This window comes from Coturnix japonica, chromosome 22 (genome assembly GCF_001577835.2).
Source record: "Coturnix japonica isolate 7356 chromosome 22, Coturnix japonica 2.1, whole genome shotgun sequence".
Classification (NCBI taxonomy): domain Eukaryota; kingdom Metazoa; phylum Chordata; class Aves; order Galliformes; family Phasianidae; genus Coturnix; species Coturnix japonica.
The window spans coordinates 2,155,606-2,177,912 of NC_029537.1; the positions used below are offsets into that span (position 1 = coordinate 2,155,606).

A 22,307-nucleotide genomic window follows, 5' to 3' on the forward strand; every position below is an offset into this window, starting at 1 on the left:
TGGCTTCTGCTTTACTTGCACCTTTTGCATTATTGATAATAAAAGCTCAGCGTTGCATATTAAAAACAGAGGAAGGAAGGCTTAACTGCAGAAAGGTTGGAGTCAGCTGAAAATAAATGTGGCTTTACAGCTGGGAGTGGTGATTCCACCATTTCAGTGCTCCAATCTGTTGGTTTTATTTGGTGTGAACTGAATTGTGAAGGCAGAGCACAGTCAGACATAAAGAATACAAAGAGTAAAGGTCGGAAGGATCAGGAAGATCATGATGAGCCCGGTGCTAAATAGATGGCTTTGCCTGGAAGCATCACTCGTTGGCACTTTGCCTAGTTAAATCTCACTTGTGTTTGAGAGCTGACAAAACAATACCTTATAGCTATCACAAATGGGCTTATTTCCTGGAACAGAAAATAGATTCCTTAAAGTCATGTAAAAACTGTCGTGTGTAGGCTGGGAGATGATTAGCGCAGGGTAACTCTGTGTTCTTGCATGCCTAGAAATAAAAAGAGAATCTCTTCTTGCTGATTTAATACTATGCTGCTGAACAAAACCTGGTTCAGTGGAATGCCTTATGAGCATCTCAGAGCTGCTTTGAATTGAGCCCATTTTTTCTGGTCTATAGTCAGTACCTCTGTGGCATCATGTGGGTTCTCTGCACTGATATGGGCATCCCTTAGCCAAGGAAAGCAGTTGTACATCAAAAGCACAGTTGCACATAAGGGCATCTCTTGCTTTCCTTGTCTTCTGTTCTCTTCATTAATACCTTCATGTCAGATAAAGTTTTTATGAGTTACTTCTTAAAGCTCAAATTCACTTTAAAGTGACTTTTGTTATGTAAGTACAGAAGGGATTTTCTTTCAAAGGCCTCAAGTAGCATTTTGGTGCTCTGTTTTCCTTTGATATGTATTTGTACCTGTTAGAACTTAAATATTTTTTCAGTCCCTCACTGACTTTATTGAATTTTGGTGGAAAATGCCTAAATTCTTTCTGCATCTTTGACAATCCTTTAATATATTGATAACACCCAGTGAGGCTTCAGCTCTAAAATTCCATGCATGTTAAGCTTGTGTGTTTTGTGAAGCTTAGGGTAGGTAAGGATAGAGTCCAGTTGTAACCCAGAAAACATCCTTTTGCATGTTTTTACCTTGGTACCCAAAATCTAGACAAGACCAACCAACATCCTTCTCATTATGGTCTAAGAGCACTGCAGGATAACTTCAAGAGCATTGCTCTCAATGCCAACCATCTTCCACGTGTTTACATTGGACCCACAACTTCGTGCATTATAAGCTGGAGAGACACAAATTGGCTGCTTGTGTTAAATCACTTTTGTCACTAGACAATTTTGCTTTCAGACTTGGAGTATCAAAGCAGACGGCTTTTTGTTTGCAAATAGATTCTCATCCTAATGCAATCATATTTCAGGGGATGAGTTTTTCTGTTAGTTTCTCATGCTAATTCCTTTGCTAGTTCTTCCCGAAATATTGTTTCCTGTTAAATAATGTAATACCTCCTTCAGACCCTAAATTCTGAGATACGATTCGGTGCTGGGTATGCTTGAGTGTTATATTTTGCTGCAGTGTAAGCTGTGACAGAGCTGCATCTGACTTCCCCAGTGTATGCAGTGACCAAAGAATGATGATGTGGGGAGGGCAGGTGAAGGGTTTGGGCTCGAGGTACTGCTGTCCTCATGCTGGATGTAGGCAATGGGTAAGGTCCTCTGTGCTGTTCTTGGGTTCCTTCCCAGCAGCTTTTCTTCATGGATGACCTTTAGGAGAGAAGGAGGAGGTGACTTGCTTGGTCTATGTGTTCCCAACCAACACAAAGAGGCCAATTATTGTAGTGGCTTTGTGGATAAAAGCATTTACCATTTCAAGGCTGGAGTGAGGCCAAGGAACTCATTTCATCCATCAGAGCCTTTCATTGGGAATTGATGTTCAGGGTACAGCTCAGTGCAGGTGGAGAACAGGCTTTTGGGCGATTTCTGCATGGACATAAAGGTCAAATTGTGCAGTATGGGAGGAAGAGATTCAGTAATTGATCAGCATCATGCTGCCAACGGGCTGTTCATCAGTAAGTGATGAGCAGTACCTGCTTCTTAGCACCCATAGCTTAATACAAAGCCTCACCTCAAGCCCAGTGGAGCAAAGCTGTGGCTTTGAGGCAGCTCTTGTAGCCATAAAAATGCTCACTTGCACAAAATTCAAAGCTGAGATGAAGTCATTAAACATTTAATAAATGTCATGCCACTCTCTCAGGAGAATGGCTGAGGAAGGCCATAAATATTATATTTTAACTGGATTCAGAAGAAAAAAAGATATATTTAGTGAAGGCAGGAATCATGTAGATGAAACCCATCACACAATAGTGACAAAATGCTGCCTTGCCCAAACAAGCATCAGTCTGCAAATCTCATAGAGCATTGCAAGTGTTGTAATGAACAAAATCATGTTGAAATACAGGGTTCTCCCATGGATTTAGCAGGCTGACTGGCATTGGTGCCAAAGATGATGCTTACTTCTATCAGCACGTTGTTATTTGGGTATTAGAGGATGAGGTACAGAGGGGGTGCTGATGGATACAGAATTGTGAGTTATTTGGGACTAATGATCTCAGCACAGTGAAGCTCATTGTTCTGTTGGGGATTTTAACCACATTGTATATAGTTATGAATTATAGCGATGAAAACTGAACTACTCCATTAGGAGCCTTTGGTTGTAGTGAATCTTTCACTAAAAGTACTCATTTGCTTAAAGATAAGCACGTGCTCAATGCCTTTGCAGCTTCAGGGTGTGTAGTTATCATGCTCTTCTCAGCTATGATTTGTGAAGGACAAGAGCCTTCCAAAGAGCAAATATGTAACCCATCGGTGAAGGCATATTTGAAGTCGTGTCTCTTTCCAAGTCACAGAGGAGATGACTTGTTTTTGCCCCTAGTCATAGAGCTTTGGCTGTTCAGCTGACACTGTAGCAGAACATGCTGTTATTTTTGTCAGGCCAAGCTGTGGGTATCAGCCAAGAATCAGTGGTTGTGCAAGCACAGCAGCCTCTACATTACGGTATTTAATTTTCTCCAATAAAGGCTTGCATGGCACAAAAGTGGGGGAGAACACAGCTGGGCTCACAGCTTCCTTGGAGCTGCCCTCAAAGCCCTGCAAATCAATAAACAGATTATACGCTGCTGACCCTCCTCTGTGGTTAATAATCACAGACAAAGGCAAGGCTTTAATGTCTTTGTGTTTTCAGACAGATGCCTATCTGCTGATTGGGTGAGACAGCTTCTCAAGTGTATGCAGCTCCTCAAACACAGCTGAAATTCACATTTGCAGGCAGATGACTCATTGGAGATAGGTCTGGCCTCACTTGTGTGTTCTGAGCACCAGTCACATCTGATGCATGACAGCAGGGAAGGGAATTCTTGCTATTAATCTTGAGAGTCAAGAGTACTGATTGTTATGTGCACTGTGCTCTTGAATAAGCTGTTTATTTTGCCTTTCGTGGGTTATCCAGGGCTGCTGTAAAGCAAGTTGTTAATGTTTGTCCAGTAAAACCCTCAAGAAGGGGAGATGGTTGTAGAGCAATGATGTGTTTTTAAGCCTTGAGTATATGTAGCAAGAGATGTAACTTAATCTTGAATATTGTCTGGTTTCTTCTGGCAGAGGGGGGAAAAAATGAAAGGAAAATACATCAGAGCTGTGTGATCTTGCAAGACAGCAGTATACACTTAATTAAAAAGAAAAACCTTTTATATCAAACTAGAAGACAGAAAACTTTGGTGTGGAAGAGAAGACATAAAGGAAAGTTCTCTTCTGGCATGACTCATTCTCTTACCATTAGCTGCACAGGGAAATTACACGGCTTTGGGAGCTGGCTGAATGAAACCACCCTGTGTGCTTAACTTTATGACCCACTGAATCCAGAAGAATTGAAGTATAGGCACAAATCAAGCAGGATGGATTTTTTCCTTTGTAATACCCAGAGTGGGAATGCATCTGGAGTTTGAGCAAGCAGTTGCTGTTTCCTGTGTTTTCCTGTGTTGCCTTTAGCAATAGTACTTCCTTCTATAGAGCCAGTTGGAAAATATCCCTCTTATCAAAGGGGATGTAGCAAGAAAACTGACCTTTTTTCAAGTCAATACACCAGTAGGTATCATATCTGAATGTCTGTCACACTTCTGTAGGTGTAGAAGTAGAAATTAAACATCCTTGGACTATGAATGGTGTCTCAATCAGTTGAAATGCATCTTAAGGTGATGTTGGCTGAGAACAAAGAGGCTGATGTTTCTTGTTTCCTTATCTGCTCTGCAATGGTCAGCATAATACAGCTCCATTTTGCCTTTAAGTAACAACTGTGTTCCATCCATTTCCTGCACCTCTCATCTTAGAATGAATTACATAGAGACTTTTGCCATAGCCACTGGTACACAACAGATGAAGCAGGGACTTGGTGCCTGTGGAAACCTCCTGTTTTTCTTTAATATGTCTCAGGGGCCAAACTTTATCTGGAAGAAGCAAGTGCTGTTCTGCTATGCTGCAGTGTAGCTCTCATTTATACGTGCCTAAAAACAAACCTTTGGCTCGTGTTTAATGACACTTAGGGAAGTGAAAACATGGCAGCAAAGATGGAGTCATTTAGGGGATGTGAGCAGCTTGTGGTTTTTGTTATGTGGCTGAGGACATATTCCAAAAAATAGCTGAAGTCATAATAATTTAATTAATGCACTCGTTAATTGCATTTGGAAAGTAATTTTGGAGACATGTGGAGCACAGAAGGAGAAAGAGGGAAGCTTATGTAAAAATGCTTGAGGAGCCAAGGTTGCAGAAGAAGAATGGCTTAAGAAAAGCAGAGTCACCCTATGGTGTTTTATGAAGGAATGTATGTTGCTGTGTCCTTAAGAGGTGATTTTTTTTGTATGATCTATAAGCAGTGTTATCCTTTTTGTTGGGGAATATTGGAAGATTCTTATCTGAGCAAGTGAATTAAGGTGTGAGATCCATGGATGCCCTCAGGGTGAGCCACTTAGAAAATATTAATATAGGTTTTGCAAAAGCAGCTTAGTATTCTTCACTATGGAGATGCTTCTCTGATTCATTTCATTACATCATCAGAAATGGGAATGGGGGTCTTGAAGCCAAGAATATATGGGGTAGAACATAGTGGGGTTTTATCACCATTTGGGTTTAAGCTCCATTTCTGCCCTTCTGTGTGTGACTGAGAAGTGATGTGATGTTCTGCTCCCCTCCATGCATAGCTGGTAGAATGAATTGCCTACTCAGAAGAAATGCTGCCATCGTTAATTAATAGTGAAGGGGCATTAGTAATAGAGAGATGAATTTCCTAGTTTCTACACATTTGACTTGCAGCTGTGTAGTGTTGTGCTGTCATCATCTTTCCTGCAAAATAAGAGTGAATGAGGCCAGACCTTTAAAAGTCCAAATTCAGAAGGAACTTAAATAGCTGCATCTCTACAAGGAGGGAGAGAGTGAGAATGAAACCAACCTCATGTCCTGTTGTTCCTGGGCTCTTTCCTTTTGCAGTTAAACCAATGTTAAGATGAGGGGCTTTAATGGAATAAAACACTGTTTAAAGAATATTTGCTTTCCAGACATTTATAATTTCCTCCTGAGTACAAGTGGTGAGTCCTGAGTAATTCCGCCTAATTCTCTTACAAATGAAAAACAGTCTGTAAGCAAAACCAGCATTCATCTGCTTTGTAGTTTAAGTCACAAATGATTACTGCTTTAAGAGATGTTGCTGTAGTTACTTTTCATGCTGAATAATGTGTCCTTTGGATTTGATTATATATTGCATTTATAACGTTTAAACAGTCATTAATTCTAAGCTGCGGCCAATTGTTTTCTAATTTCATTTCACTTTGGCTGTGGAAATGCTGCGATTGCTTCTTTCAATGAATGTTGCGGATTACATTTTCCTACACAAAGACGTTCCCATTAATTTTATCGCTTAATCCTGTGAAGCCTTTGTATGAAAGTACTCTTGGTACTGACTCCTGAATTCCTGGAGCAAGATTGAATTGAGATGGTGACAGTGGGAAGTTGTGGGAGTGCAATGGGAGTTGACTCCTGTACTTCCCATACTGTTACTTCTGTAACTTCAGACTGTGAAAGCTTCAGTTCCTTTTAGTTTAGTGATTTCAAAGTGTTCTTTCATCAAAAGTTACTTCAGTTATCCTTCTTCAGAATGGCTTTTTTCCTTACTTTTAAAGTACCGAAGAGCATTGCTGTGATAATGAATGGGATATTTCACAATGGGGATGTTTTAAGCAAATCTTTTGTTTTTGAGCTAAAAATGCTCTTCTAGCTGCAGCCCCTCCTCCCTCAGCCTGGATCTGAAGGTAATGAATCAGGATGAATGATGCATTCAACTTTCCTGATTAACAGTTGTCTCTAATTAAAAACACTTCTAGTGGTTCTGTTCCAGAGGAGATGTTTCGTTTAGTTTCAGCATTTGGGGGATCCTTGGAGTAATTCGGTATCATCTACACCATTCCAATGAATGAGGAAAGTCTCCTGCATTAACTTCAGCCTAGCCTGGGGACAGTCATTTTTCCATCTCTAAAAGGCTTGCTTTTGTGTCTCTGTACATGATATAATTATATCCTCATTAACTCTATGGGGGATGTCTTATTTAGGTCAAGATGTCAGAGATGATGTATAGCTGAGCTAGCTCCCAGGCTTTTCCTTAGGACTCTTATAAATCTTTTGATCAAAAAAAGCAGTAGCTTTCCAATGGAAAAGTAATCTTTTGGGAAGTCTGATGAAAGCGTATGACTTTCTATAGCCGGCAGGGATGTGGCTCATGCCATATTTGGCTGCCTTTGATTTCTTACCCTGAAGAAGCAGGTACCAACTGAGCAGGCCTTGTCTTGATGCTGCTATTGCCATTGTGAGGTGCCTCCCACCCTTTGCTTAATCATAGCACTGTTGGGTCATTCCAGAGGGAGGGGGTGATGCTGGGAAACAGCCATTGTGATGATCACCAAAGGTAACAGAAGAAATGGAATGGGTGTGAGAAAGGAAGGGGACGTGGATTTTGAGGCTGGTAGGTTGCTGGGGGGGGGGGTTGGTGAATTTAATCAGGAATGCACTTGGGTTGAAAGAGCCTGATTGTGCTTTCTCCAATATGATGCTACCTGGATAGAGATTAATGGATTTTTGGGATATTGCATTGGACCCTGACCTCAGGGCAGTCATGCAGGTTGGGTTTGCATCTCTTGGTGTAGCACCATGGTGGCCATGCTCCAGATTCAACATGTGGCACCGCATGCTCTGTTAGACACGGATGGTTCATTGAGAAGGAGCACTGGAAACTGAAACACTCTGCTTAGAGTGCAGAGAAATGATCCCATTTTAAACCCAACAGATAAAACCTAACAAAATATCTAACACTGCCAATTGCTCACTTAAGTTGCCTTGAGAGAGAACATATCCTAAAGCTTTATAAGTGGAAACTGAGTCGAGAGCTTAGCTTGTTAAATGCAATCACATGTTATTTAAACAATGGAGTGGATTTGGGCTCTTCCTAAAGTGTCAGCAAAGGTTATTTTGACCACAGATTTGATCAGTCTTCTCCCTTGAGCTACAATGCTGCAGATGCAGTATGCAGCCATTTTAATTAAGCACCCATCCCTGTAATCAAATGCTTGGCTTCTAGAGATGTCACCTTGTGTAACTTGATTAGATCTTCTGCTGGAGGATGGAATCAATTTTTCTTGTTGTTTGCTAAGAGGTTTTTTTTCCTTTATTAATAACACAAATGGAAATTTAACTTGGAAGGTCTCCTCCTTTTATAGATCTGGTTCTTCTTGCCAAGTCTATGTTCTTGGCTCTGCTGCTGACTCAGTGATGACTTTGATGGCTCATTCTGGGCCCTAGCTTTTTCCACATTGTGTTCTTGTGCCAGTTCCTCGTCTGTGGAATGCAAGTAGTTCTTTCCTAAACTCATAGTCCCTTCACTAATGGAAGTATCCCAGTCTGATGGCAACGAGGGCTGCATTTCAGTGGGGTTTATAATCTTAAGATTTGCTTAATTAAGAGCTCAGGTTATACAAAGTCAAACCAGAGGAGAGTATACAAATGCACTGCTAAAGCAAAGTTTGACGCTTAGAAAGCAAGCAGGGTTTTCTAGGGTAAAATCAGGCTTGTCTGGATTAAGTGGCTCTGGCACATTGCGTGACTGCCTCTTTCTAGAGCTCTGACTCATTTATGCAGTAAAACATTTATGTTTTACAGCATCAGGGCATGTTTGTATAGGTGGAGTCAAACTGCTCAGGTAGAAAATGCTGCAGTGGGTTTCTGTCCTCTGCAGACAGCAGATCTGTGTGCGGATGCTCCGCATCAACACTTGAAATGTCTGCATTTGATGCCTGCTCAGCACCATGGATGTATAATTGATAGGGATGTGTGTCCCTGCTGCAGGCATCCAGTGAGGATCCCATATGTTAATGCATTTTCTTACCAGGCCATAGGGACTTTGTGTGCATGCGTGGGTTATGTGGGGTAAATCTGTATCCTCAGCTATTCCGTGTGAGGCTTTTCCTGCAGTGGATGTGAGGAAGCTTGCTTGATTTGACTGGAGAGGAAAGTAATTTTCTTGTACATATAAGAGAGACAGGGGGACTGAACATGTCATCGTTGATATCCTAAGGAATCACTCCTGATCTTTCCCTGTGTGGTTGGTTCTATGCCAGTGTCTCTGTAATGGGGGAAGAAGAAATTGGGTGGGGTTGTGTCATTCTCGATGACTTTTGAAAGAAAGCAGATGTAGGAAATCAGGGTTGGGTGGTAAATGATGACATGGGGACATCACAGAAAAGCAGGTTAGCCAGTGCTCATCTGGTTAGTGCAAGCTGTCGTGGTGAAACTGGGCTGTCTTTGACGAGTATCATTCATGCTAGTTCAATGGAGGCTGGGAATATTTAATGGAATTTACTAATTTGATCAGCAATGGAGACTGCTACTCAGTGGAGGAAAAAATGGATTCCCTCAAGATTAGAGTGCAGCAATACCTAATTATCTCATGCTAGCTGTTGCCCTCTATGCCCACATGTCTTCAATCATTCTCATTTAGATCTAGCACCGCAAGGATTTGTCATTTAATAATTTGTTTTACTTGTAGCCATTTCCTTTTGATAAAGCAAGTGTCAGGTGGCTGTTCCGGGGTATTTTGCTGATGATCTGATCATTGGAAGGAGAAAAAAAAAAAAGTTAAAGTTTCTGCATTGATTAAATTAGCATAAAGGGAAAGTTGCATGTGCTGCCATAAATTAACCAATTAGTCATTTTTTGCTTACTACTGCTGTAGAGATCTGTCAAAACCCATTGTTTAATCCTCTGACAATACTTTGACTTGGAAATAGTATCTCTATTTGTCACTTTTTGTCTACATATGGACTCACAAGTTCTAACAGTAGCCAGGGATGGGTATAGATATAGGATTGGAGGATGCCATGTTTGGAAACTCCTGTTATCTGACAGCAGTTGCTGTGTATAAGAAATGGACCCTCCTCCTCTTCCACTCTGTTTCAAGAAGTAATCGTGGCTTTCTTCATATGGTCAGATGTGAAGCTTTGCATAAGTTGTGAATCTTAATTTGAGATGTTGATTTTTCCTGTATTTAAAAACCTTCATGGCTCTGTGCACGTGTAGGGAATGAATGATAAATATTTACTTATGCTTTTTCTACATCTCTTTATCACATCTGAGAGCTGGAAGCAAATGCAATCAATCAAATTTACTGCTAAAATGCAGCAGGCAGTTACATTAGGGAATTGGTTGTAGATTCCTGGAGATGCTCTGAAGCAAAAGGCAATGAAGGGCTTGGTTCAAATGTGCTGTTGTTGGAGTTCTTACTGGATGATGGCTGCAGTAATGTGTAGGACCAGGTCACAGCAAAGTGGTGGCCTTTAGGTCATATGAAATAAATACTTAAGATAGTGTTGAAAGACAAAGCAATGCTGGATTTTCCTCTTTATTTGTGTGGTTGTTTTTCCATTTTTTAATTAATTGGATGAACTGATTTGCATATCCCTCAGAAGAGAGGCAAAATAGATGAAGATATGTTGGCCAGGGTAATATATAACAATCTACTTCAATTAGAAGGTGAATGGATAAGAAAATCCATTAGAACTTGTAATCAGTCACACTTCATGTGCCTTCCTAGTCCAGGATCACATTGGATATATAATGTGAAACAGAAGCAAATATAAAGTACTGGTGCATGTGTAAGTTTGTATTTTTCTTCTGCTTTCAGTTTGCCTAGAATGAAAACTATTATACCGCAGTTTTTTCAGAGTAATCTCAAGGAATTTCCATGTTTTTCTTAGAACTAAGTTATTTCTCTTGTCCCACGAAATAAGAATTTACCCATTGGCTGAGGATTTGGGGTGAGGATTTTGTGTTTGAGAAATGTTTAGTAGCTTTTAGTGGCCTCTCTGAGATGATCTCACATCAACCCATCAAAACCCATTGCTGCATAACCCCCAATGGGCAGAATGATTAAGGGTGGATTTATAGCATCTAACCAGTCTGTATAGTGTCTATTTCCAGATAGATAAAGATTTACTCTCTTTCAATGGAAGCTGTGATGTTACACCCTACACAACCCAAGATCTTTCTCCTGTGTTTTGTCCCCCATCCCTCATTACCTTTTGCCAAAGATCCCCATGCAAAATGTTTCTTTCATTGTGCAATGACATCTCAAATGAATTCTCCTGCAAAAGGCATTGGTACGGTGTTTACTTAGGGAAATTACAGACCTGTAGGCTTTAATAATGCACAAGATTTGTTGCACTATAATCCCCAGTGTAATTGTTATAATAAATAGATATTACAGATAAGCATATGCTGTAAATAAATGACTTTTGGGTTTAATTTCATTTGGCTGTGGGGGGAGAAAAGTGCTGTGGATATTTTTATCCCATGACTTATGTTAGTTTCAGATATAAACAAGGGCATTTTTCAAATACATGAGCTTAAATTGGAGGCACAAATCTCACCTTGTAGGGATTTGAATGTCACTATCCCATGAACCTCCATTTCTCCATGTCTGCAGCCTTAATCCAAGAGGTGCATTTCCAAGTGCACAGCAGACAACCTACATTTCTATTTTTCATCTGCTTGGATCTCAGCGTGTGGGTTTCAGACCATCAACTACAGCTAATTGACATTGTCCCACTAAAGTCAATGTAGCTATGCCAATTAACACTAGCACATTCTTAGGATCATGTCTACTTTATTTAATGCAAACCATTTGCTTATGTCTGGTGCTTAATTCTTAAACATCACTGTGAATTACATACAGGTACATTTGGGTTACTCATTGGCCCTAAGCCTTAAGAATAATGCAGGGTAACCCAAAACCTTTTCTTATCATTAAGGTATCCCTATGAGGGATCACATGAGACTTGGCCCCATAATTTCTTAGTAAGTGCCATTGGATATTCCAATGTCTGCTTTACTTTTCAATGGGTTAGTTCAACACATCACATAGATTAATGCAGCCAATGCAGGTTTCAGAGTTGAATAAGCTGCAGTGAAATACTTCTTAGTAAGTGGGCTAACTCCTGCTATTGTGTATTGGGAGGAAGAAAGATTCTAGGAAACTAATTGAAGGGGTTGTAATGGGAATTTGAAATCAGACTGGGGGCTGTTGTTCCCTTGAGTTTGGGCAATGCTTTGCTTCATCATTAGTGATCTCAGGAAATGTTAATTCATGTGATGTGGTTTTCGTGGGAAACATCTGTGCTTTTTGCAGTGTATAAATTAAAAACAATGAGAAACCTGGAAGAATTTATAAGCTCAGGGGAAGGGGTGCTAAAGGGGACTCGAGCTTGGATCGATGCTATGAAAATTGTATGATGCTTTGCTGATGGCTGAGTGTAAATCTCCCATCTCCCTGCCTATGCTCTTACATCTCATGGCTAAATATAGAGGAGCATTTCCTTGGCTGGCGTCAGTCCTCTGAACATGAGAGATGTTGATCAGCTTACACCAGCAGATTGCTGCTTAGTGATGGGAAGCAGCAAAACAGAATTGAGCCAGGTTTGAGTTGTTTTGCTGGATACGTGGCCTGCAGCAAACAGGTTGGCATCTCCTGTGGGTTGGTCCTATTGGCTTTGCCACAGAATCTACAAGTGAACAGTGTTGTGTCTACATTTAGGTTTCTCAAGGGCTTCCCTGTCTTTGAGGACAACACTTTAAAGTTTTCTGACCAGAATGCTTTCTTGCATCATGGTATGTTTTCTTGATCTATAAATTAACGTGCCACCTGTAGAGCAAAAGCAAAGAGGAAAGATAAAAACAACCAGGCTCTTATCTTCCATAATTGTGATGCACAAACTGATATTGAGTTACTGTATCAAGCTAATTGCTGTAATGAATGGGTAATAATCCTGTAGCAGCTTGATGGCATACAGAGCTTAGTGTGGTTTGTCATACTTTAATCTGTATTTAGTTGATGACTAATGAAATGCAATGCATCTCTCTGTTATGAATGCTCTTATTGAAATAATTTAACTCAGCTATTTAGGATCCAATTCCTACATTTGTTCCCCGTGTAGGTGCAAATGAACATCTGGAATAAAAGCATGGGTTTTCAATTCCAGTGTGTCTCTGTGCATAGATAAATAACCATTAGGACACACAAGGATGATGAATCCTTGGTGAAACCCCTCTTGTGCATCTGATTTGTTGCTTCTCTTGTGCAGACAAACAGCCCATCAGGCGCTGAATGTTATTTTGTATGTAATTTGATTAAGGTGGGCATTTCCTTCCTGGCAGCTCTGCCTTGAAGCAAGGGAACTGATGGCCCATATAGCTAATACGCTGTTTAAATTTGCACTTCAGTGCTATGTGCAATAAATGGAGCAAAAAGTGCTTGGCTGCTGAGTCAGTATGAGCCAAAATGGTGTGAAGGTGTTTTTTCTTCCTTTGATTTGCTGAGTGGAGGCTTTTGCTTGTATCCATCGCATGAATGGGATGTGCATCTTCTGACATGGTGAGCCACAAAGCTGTTAGAGGTCACAGTTGTGTAGGGAGGGAGTAAATGGGAGCTGAGTTACAACCATGGCACATTGCTTTGGTGTGAGTGGCAGCACATTGAAGTCTCTTCTATAGAGCAGAGGAGCTGATAATGAAAATCATCATTTATTTCCTTGAGACTCCTTGGATCTATCTGAAGTCAGTATGAAAATTAAAGCAAAAGCTCTAAGTGCTGGTTTCCCTTGGGGGATTGAATGTAGTTTATTCCTGTACATGAACATCAGAGCAGAGTGCAGGAGACAGTGTTATCTGTGAGTCTATGGTGCTTTGCTTTGTACTTACTGCTTAGGTCCTGGTGTGGTTATGCTTTTATTACAGTCTGACTAACAGCAAGTGTGTGTTTCAGTGGGTACATATCCAGGAACGTGGCTTGTTTTTGCTGTTTTGTTGTGTATTAGGGTATAAAAAGTTCCAGAAGTTTACAAAATCCTTCATTAGCATGAGATTGCACTGTGATTCTTTCTCATAATTAGCTGAGTTGTTAAGTGCATGAAACAGGGCTGTGTTAGAGGAAGGAAAGCAGCAGAAATCAGGGGACTAATAGAAGGAAAAAGTTCAGAGAAACAAATCCCCAAGCCATCTCTAAGGTGCAATAACTACAAATGCTCCTGTTCGCTCTGGTAAGATCCAGCCCTGCAGAGCTCTGTCAAAGCTTTGAGGAAACCTTGACAGCTGTATAAAATCCATCTCTAATTTTTACCCTTAGGGCTATGAGCCTGTCACTGAATTGCATATGGCTCTGCAGCAAAGAAATCTTATGCTAAAGGTTAAGATCGCTGCAGGGGGGTTAGGTGTGATGTAGAACACAGCAGAGCTGCAGTACTCTATGGCTGCTGCTGTGTTCCCTATTCCAAACAGGGCTATGTCTGAAGTTCAGAGCAAATCAGTGGCAGCTGCTGCAGCAACTCTGGCTTTGCAGCATCAAACTGCATCAGAGGGAGTGTCCCTTCCTCATCAAGGACAAAACAGAGTGTGTGTGCAATTCCACAGTGCATGGAGGGCTCAGTCTGCAGTAGTGCATGGCACTGAAACAGCTCCAACTGCTGATGGCTGGGGCCACTTCCATTCATGGGGTTGGGTCCTGGTTGGGCTCTTCACCCCTGTGCCATGGGCTCTGCTTTGTTGTGCAGTCAAGGTGGGCTCTGAAGCAGCAGAAGCTGGCATGATTTTCTTGCTGACTTGTTCGTCTAGCCTATCGCTGCTCCTGGTGTTATTTTTAAGTCTTTACAGTGTAGTGGTGGTGGAGAAAAGGCTGCCTTAATTACTGCAGATAAAATAAATCAGGGAAATCTCATTGCAAATGCAGGGAGACGAGACATGCCTAACTACAGCTCCCTGAGTCATCCTGCCAATAAGGCTATTAATTTTAGTCTGAGGGAACAGGCTGCATATTCAGAGGCGCTATTAAGAGGTATTGCAGGCTCTCAGATCTGTGGGGTGCTTGTTCCCATGCTGATGGCTGGAAGGATCCAGCCAGGTGATGTAACGCTCTTCTGCATGAGAGCTGCCAAAACCAAGAGGCAGCGCATGGGAAGATTCCCAGTTAGGTGATCTTGAACCCTATTTTCCTTTGTGGCGAGACTGATGGAGGTAGTCAGTCATGTGCATTTCTATAGGGTACCTATTCATAAGATGTTCTTATTGTAAAGAAATATAGTCATTCTCACACCCCATGCCATTCTGCTTAGTAGGGTGTGCAAGCAAGTAAACTATAGACAATATAACTTGATGACTAGAACACTGACCTTAGAAGGGAGCTCTCTGTTTGTTCCCAGCTCAACTACTTGGGGAAGTCACCTTTCTCATTACATTATCTTTCATCCTTTCTCTCTCCCTCTGAGATCATTGTAAAAACTCCCAGAGACTCAGCAGTGGTCCTTAGCTGTGTCCTTGAGATCTGGTACTTGCTCTGTCTGGAGTGTAAAGGGATGTTTGAGGTCATTCATAATTAATTTGTTCTATGACCAGCCTTGGTCTAATGCATTGCAGTTTCTTGCTTTGTAGCTTTTACATTATTGGCCTACAGAAGGGATGATACATCCGCCAAGAGGAGCCCTAAGTTTTTTATGTACCTGAAGTCTAGGACCAGATAAAGCAATCTAGGGTGGGAAGCACGAGGATGGGAGGAAGGTGGTTGTGTTAGCATGGGGGTTGCATTGGCTGCTTTAGGAGATGTTGGTGCTTCCAGTGAGGTTAGTGAAACCCAGCACTGTGCAAGTTCAGCTTCGAATGTGGGGATGATTGCAACATTGCAGCTCTTAAAAATAAATGCAAAGTCTTTCTAAGAAGTCTTAGCTGCACTTTGGGGGGTGGGAAATATGAGCATAGTTTTTTCCCCTCAATCTACCCAGTTATTTTCCCCACTTGCTAAATGAGTGATTGGCCAAATCACTTCTATAGTGAAACAAAGGCCCCGTGACAATAGGCTATACTTTACAACAGTGCTCCTGCATTGCTTTGTATTTACTTGTTGCTGTGAAGGAGTGTTTTCTGGTGTTTACTCTGTTATTACTCTGTTATTCTGAATTTCTTTCTCTGCTTGTGCTTTGTTTCCAAAAAAACAATGCAGAATAGATTTGTATGCAGCAGAAACAAAGCAATGGTAGAATTTACTTGGTGTACAAAGTCAGACCATTAGTTATTATAATTAGCGCTGCACAGTTATTAAGGCTGTGGGTAGCCCTGCCAAGAAACTCTCATGGGTTTCTCATCAGTCCTGAGTGTCAAAGTGCTGTTCTGTTTGGTGAAACAAGCTCAGTACCCAATGCTGTGATTCTGCATTGGTGCAAATCAGTGCTGGCTCAGTGGGGTGTGATGCTGGTGGGAAAGTAACAGTGTTTGCACAGCCTGAACTGGAACACCAGCCCAGGGAGTAATAAGAAATGGGTGCTTGCTTAAGAAGGTGCAAACTCTTTTTACCTGCTTGTTGTCAGTGCCTTTGTGCTGGGCAGTTGAGTGTCCATAGAGGGCTGTGAGAACTTCCTTCAGTGCCTTTTGAAAGCAATGGGTCTTTGTGTTGGCAAATTCTATGTTAAGCCTGCAGTCATAAGTGCTTGTAGTACACTGACTGCTTCCATTTCACTCCATGTGCCAAGTGCAGAAGGCCAATAGGTTTGGTCTGATGTGGTCTTAGATTTGAGGAGTCAGATGTACTGTATAGGTGGGACCACTGAGAATCCAGGTGAGGTGGCAGAAGGATGTTTATAAATGGGAATGAAACATTGGACCCCAGGCTGAGTGCTCCATTCATTTCCATACCACAGAGCACAGAGATTTGAGCTGATCACAGAAGCAAAACTAAATATTATTAATTCTCTTAATTTTTGGGGTCTGTGCTCCTACACACAGTGTTTCTATAGCTCCTATCTGTTTTAAACAAACAAAACCCCAACAAGTGGAAATATTCAATATGAAAGAACTCTGTGCAGGATTTGGTCCTAGTTTGCAGATATGAGGCATAGATACACGTATAGAATTAATTTTAAGATGAATCTGCATAAGACAGATCTGTTTTAAGTCACTTTTCCTGAGACACAGAAGACTCAGGAGCTCTCGGGCTGAGCAATGTGGTTATATCTTTAAATCTCTTCCTTCAACAGAAGATTCCCCCCCCCATATAGAAAACCCCACCCATATCTCTGCAGTATCTGCAGCATGAATTAGGAAGTCCATGGGGACATCTAGGTCAGCATGAGCAGATCTGACATCAGCCTGCAGATTGTGCCCACGAACAACAGTGCTGCAGTTGTTTTTCTTTGCCTCCCTCTGTTTTTTGCACTGAGAGAAAATCATCCTCAAATGGCAACTCTAAGAAATGTTAAGCTGCTTCTGTAGATGCTCTTGTCAAAATGCCCTTCTCTGCATCAGAAGCACCTCCAGTAGCTTGTGTGTGTAGAGTATACGCAATCCAGAGCTGTGTACTTGCTAATGCAGTATTAACTGGGAATAGAAATGTGGCAGAGTGATGTGAAAGGGAGGAAGCTGAAAGCTGATGATGGTGCAAAGAGGGAAAATGGAACTGTTATTTGATAGTAAGAGCTCTCACAGCAGAACTGACGGCCAGCCTCAGCTCGGTTGCACTGCTGTCTGATGAGATGTGCTCTGCTGCCTTTGCTGAGCTGCTGCATCTGCTTCTACAAATGAATTTGTCCCAGACTGGCAAATCCTATGTAAAAAACCCCTCTGCTGTGTTTGCTGTCAAGCGAGCAGTGCCTGTGTAACCCATCCCCCCAACCCATGTCTATATATAAGATCTAGTTCTGAATTCTTCAATTTCCTGCACTTTTTACAACCTTAGGCTCTGTCTCTTCCATCCTTGTGCTATTTTTATAACACTCTAATTATACTGACCTTAGGAAACAGGAATAATTCCGCTAGGATAAAACCAGACTCAAGTTCCCTGATTTTGAGCTCAGTTACACTTCAGGGTAATTCAATGGAATTAAACTTAATTTACTACTTTGGAACAAAACTTATCCCTGATATAAGGATGCTAATAAAGCAGGTGTGAACAGAAGCATTCACTAGCAGCTTGATTTGAAGTGAGGGGAACCTTAAGGATGTCTATGTTCTAGATGGAATGGGAGTTTGCATTGTACTTCCACTACAGATCATCCAAAAATTGAATGAGGTTGAGGCTGAATGAGCCAGCTCACATACAGACTTCACTTCAGCCTGTGATATGGGATTGGCATTATCTGTCTTATCTCTATTATCAATTATCTAGTAGTAATTGCATCCCTTCCTGCTGATACATATAGATTAGCAGAGCCAGATTTAAGCTGCTCTGCTGATAGTGGGATAAATAATGAATCAAAGATGGATCGGATGGCTTTTTCTTAACCAAAGGCCACTACTGGACATGATGCTTTTTCATCACTGGAGTGGTGGCACGCTTGGACTGCTGGCCAGAGGGTACTTTGTTCCCTGCAGAGTCCTATTAGCTTCCACTGGGTGTAACAGTCTGTTTCCAAGGGCTCAGTGCAGGCTTTGTCTTCTGCTGGAGATAACGCAGTAATTTCTTTTATTATTTTCCTGAATTGAACACCTTCCAATGCTTGAATGCGGTAAAAATGACATTTAGAGAACAAATTGGGGCATAATTCTAAGTTATGAAGTATAGTGGCATAGAAAGCCGGAAAGCTGCATGGATGGAGTTCAAGAGCAAAAGTCCCCCTAAAACCCATAACCTTCCTGTTCTAGAAATACCCCTAAGTTTCTCCATTTAATAACTGTGGTACATTGCATTTATTTTCATTTCTGGATGTGACAAAGATACAAATGACCAGCTATGGAATCACATCAGTGACCAGGAGGAATTAGAACTCAGAGCACTTAAACCCAGAACTGCTGTGGAGTTGGACTTCAACAATTCTCTAGTTCCATTCCACGCCATTCAATGATTTCCAACCCCACTCATTGCAAAGCATGAGAACCATGAAGCTTAAAGATAGAAAATACACCAAAGGAACCCCAAATTGTTTATGAGCTTAGTGTTGTCTTCCCACATTGTACTCCAGCTCCCAGTTGTTTAACTGGTTTTTCTTCAAGAACTGTTGAATAGGAACTAGAGCAGTTTGATGTTAAAAATGGAGCTTGAAGTCTGTGATACTCTTCTCTCTGGCAAATAAATGAATAGTGATCATGTAATGTCACTTAGAATGGCAAGCAATGCAGGAGGTGGTTGGGATGTGCTGGGTTACGATCCAAAGGACAGTATGATGTCCCAGACCCTGAGGACTGATATATAAGTCTGGGAGGTGTGCCCAGTTGAGGTAATGTGGTTATCTCTTCCATATTCCCAATAGACTGTGCTAATGCTCTGCAGGCAGACAAAGGAAATAGTGCTAAATGACAGCATCCAGCTGTGGCTGCTGTTGCTTCAGTCATTCAAAAGTGCTTTTTATATTTTTTTCCTGCAACTCCCCATTGCAAGCAGAATGACTTTGAGCATGCGATTTATTTGCATTTTTAGAGGTGAGAATAATTCATTGTGGATCAAAATATCAAGCAGTAAGACCCCAGCTGTGCTCACAACTGTGCAAACAGAGTCTGCCCCCCAAGAGAACTGCAGGACTGAGCAGATAAAGAGGTTAAAGGTAAATGCAACATAGCATGCAGGGGTAGAGTCCAGGGCTTGCTGCTTTTGTTCAAGGCATAAGCAAAGCCCCAACAGTCTCAACTTGGCTGATTGTTTTGGAAGTGACTTTAATTAGTGTTTACACTGCGCTTTGATTTCATCACTGCAGCACTTGTTACAAGTGTGCTCTGCTGAAATAGCTGATGTCAAGCTTGGCCTCTGCGTTGTGGATTCAAGGGCAATATCAAATCATCTTAAAACAGCACTGCCGTCTCAATAGCTTTGAATGTCATGTTGAAGGCATGGCAGCGTGAGCCTTATTCATCTTGATATATTATCCATTTAAAAGTTTGAAGCAAAGTTTAGGAATTGATGGGGAAGTAGTTCCATGGATGCTGAGATATTTTGGGGTTGACTGGGCTAGTATTCATGGTTTAGCAATTATTAGAGCTTAATAAAATAACAAGATTTTAAGGATCTGGATCCTTGAACATGATTCATGTACACAGTCATTGTTTTAATGATATCTTTTAGATTGCAATCTGATAGATTAATTTCAATCTAGTCAAAATCAGATCAAAAAGAAACCTTATGTGGCAGGACAAATAAAGGTATGTAAAGGGATGTAGTTGCAATTCATCAAGGCTAAATGCCTGCTAGAATTCATACTTTTTCTGAGTAACAATGCTAGATCTGTTATGAAATGTTGGAGATGATCTATAGAATGAGTTGGCAAGAACCACTGTCCTATAGCTAATATTCACTGGCTGATAATGGATTAGCTGAGCTTTATAACTTTTCTCCTTGCTGGCTGACTTTCATATCTTTCTTAATCGTCATAGGCCTAGCTGCTCTCCCATTAGTTGGGCTTGGCTGGCATGACTCAATTATACCAATGCAGGGTGGTGGAGAGCCAAGCCCATGGAAGCCCATATCCAGCAGCAAGTCAGTGGGCTGGAGGATGCATTCTGCTGAGTGCTGACATTCAGCCTTTGCTGCAGGGATCGATGGAAGTCACTTGCAGAGAAAGTGAGGATGCCTGGAACTGGGTGTTCTTTCCAAAGTATTGCCTCATTAAGGAAGTAAATGGTGATAACATCTTAAAACTTCAGCTGGGGTTTGCCTTTGAATAAGATGAAGTCTTGACTTTTTCTTTTTTCCTGATAAAGTTGGAAAATACCCAGGAATGTGTTGAATTCCTCTGTGACCCGAGCAAGTTTATCTTAGGAGCATTGTAATAATGTACTGAATGAACACTTAATCTCTGATGACTGCATTAGGATGTGACCTGCTACTTTTTGCAGCTATGCATTTTCAAACAGGGTCTTCTGCTGGTCCTTATGGAGATAAGGGAAGTCTGGGTAGTTTGTGATGCAAGATACTTTGTGAAACCACTGAGCTACTGCAGTTAATGAAGTTGGTTTAATTGGATGAGGATGTGCTGTTGTACATCTGAGTGTGTGCAGGGCAGCTGATGTGCTCAAAAGTCAAATACTAACACATCCAGCTCCTTGGTTTGTCTCATTGAGCAAAGCTTTAACTCTGACCTAATGGTTGGAATTAGGTGATCTTGGAGTTCCCTTCCACCCCAGCCATTCTACATCCTTATAATTGAAACAGGGAAGGAACTACTGCTGAAAAAAGCTTATGATGGACAGGGTACCCCAGTGATTGCAAATGAATTGATGCATAAGGAGCCCATAAATGTTGCACAAACTGTGCAGGGAAGAGTTCACCTCTAAAGTGTTGGAAGATGAAAGCGGAGAGTGGAGGGGGGGGAATTTGTGTTTAGTTCAGGGCGATATTAGGAATGCTGTGCTGTCTTATGATGTGCTTGGTATAATTACTAATCGCATGATTAAGTGTTTGATGTTCTTCAGAGCCAAGTTATCAACATGTTCAACATTAATTTTGCTTGTACTGCTTTATGCAACTTTCATGCCCCATAAAATGCATGCTAAGTACTAGGGATGTTTAATAGTAATGCTTTCACTAGGGCATGATTGTCAAAACTCCCTTAGGCTGAAAAAAAGGTGAAAAATAGCAATGGTTAAATTTAATTTGGCAGCTTGGGTGACAAAACATGTCAGCTGCTATCTTAGGATCTTGAAACAATACAGGTAAGTGGTGAAGGAGGTTTTTATTTGCAGTGGTGTAGATTTGAACTGGCATCTAAATCCAAGTAGTGATTGATTTTAGTTTTATTAGAATATGATATTATAATTAATAAAGTGAAAGGTTCTGCTGGTAGGAATGAAAAACCTGATTCATTAGGAGCAGGTCACTTTAGTTATTTGTTCTCTTGTGCCCTGCGTTGCCTTTGATAGCAGGAATGATTTCTCTGGCCACTTCAAGCTGTGTATGTTCATGCATGTACTTAGCATTGGCAGATGTTAAGTGGGTAACTAATGGATACAGCTTCCTTTAAACTGCTCATTGACAAAATGAGATGGGGAAGATTCTGTGCTTGAGAATAACTGAGGAACATGGGTAAAAGCTTAAAGCAATGTTGTTTCAGATTATTAGTGTAATTTTATGGGCCAGTGGAAAGCAAAAAGTCTATTTCTCATCCCCTGCTTCTCACTATAGCAAATCAATAAATAACTAATGGCAGTCATTTTAGCTTCATTGCTAATGGTCTGCTGTCCTGTTATTAAACGTGAGCAAGTTAGAAATCCAACAAGACAAGAAGAAAAACGATTTTATATGGTGGTTACCTCAGAACTTCCAGGAAATCTCAAATATAATTGAGGACTGTTTGAGTTAAATACTTGTAATGCAATCCAATCATCATCAAGAACTGGAAAGAAAAGCTTGAACTCATCACAGTGTTTTATAGCAGGAAAGTAATTCAGAACTATGAGCTGATCTTTCTTGAAGTCATGCAAAGGGCAACTGCTGGTGTGAGTGAGAATGGGAAGTGGCTCTCAATGTGACCAAGGAGATATTAAAATGGGAAGAAAACAGAATGAATTGCAGATCTAAATACAGAATAAATGCATTTATTCTGTCGTTTCAGCTAGGAATGTAGCTTGCTTTCATTTCTGGCCCTGACTTGGTTTTTCAGCATTGCTACTGAACAACTTTAGTTCTAACATTTCCTTTCAGTGTTGGATGAAGTGGTTTCATCATAAGCTGTAGTTTACTGTGTAAATACACTAAGCCTTTGTA

At 41.0% G+C, this 22,307-nt stretch overlaps 2 long non-coding RNA genes across 2 annotated transcripts in view; one reads left to right on the top strand and one right to left on the bottom strand.

The window, feature by feature from the left end:
• Positions 1-1,537: 1,537 nt before the first annotated feature.
• LOC107323686 lies at positions 1,538-6,950 on the bottom strand. Its single transcript, XR_001559314.2, has 3 exons — positions 6,847-6,950; positions 1,866-1,981; positions 1,538-1,765 (listed from the first exon to the last, which is right to left on the bottom strand). It is a non-coding gene; the product is annotated as an uncharacterized LOC107323686 (long non-coding RNA).
• Positions 6,951-7,013: 63 nt separating this feature from the next.
• LOC107323687 overlaps positions 7,014-22,307 on the top strand; it is a 122,394-nt gene continuing 107,100 nt past the window's right edge. Inside the window, exon 1 of the long non-coding RNA XR_001559315.2 lies at positions 7,014-7,058. This is a non-coding gene — a long non-coding RNA (uncharacterized LOC107323687). The remainder of the gene's footprint in view (positions 7,059-22,307) is intronic.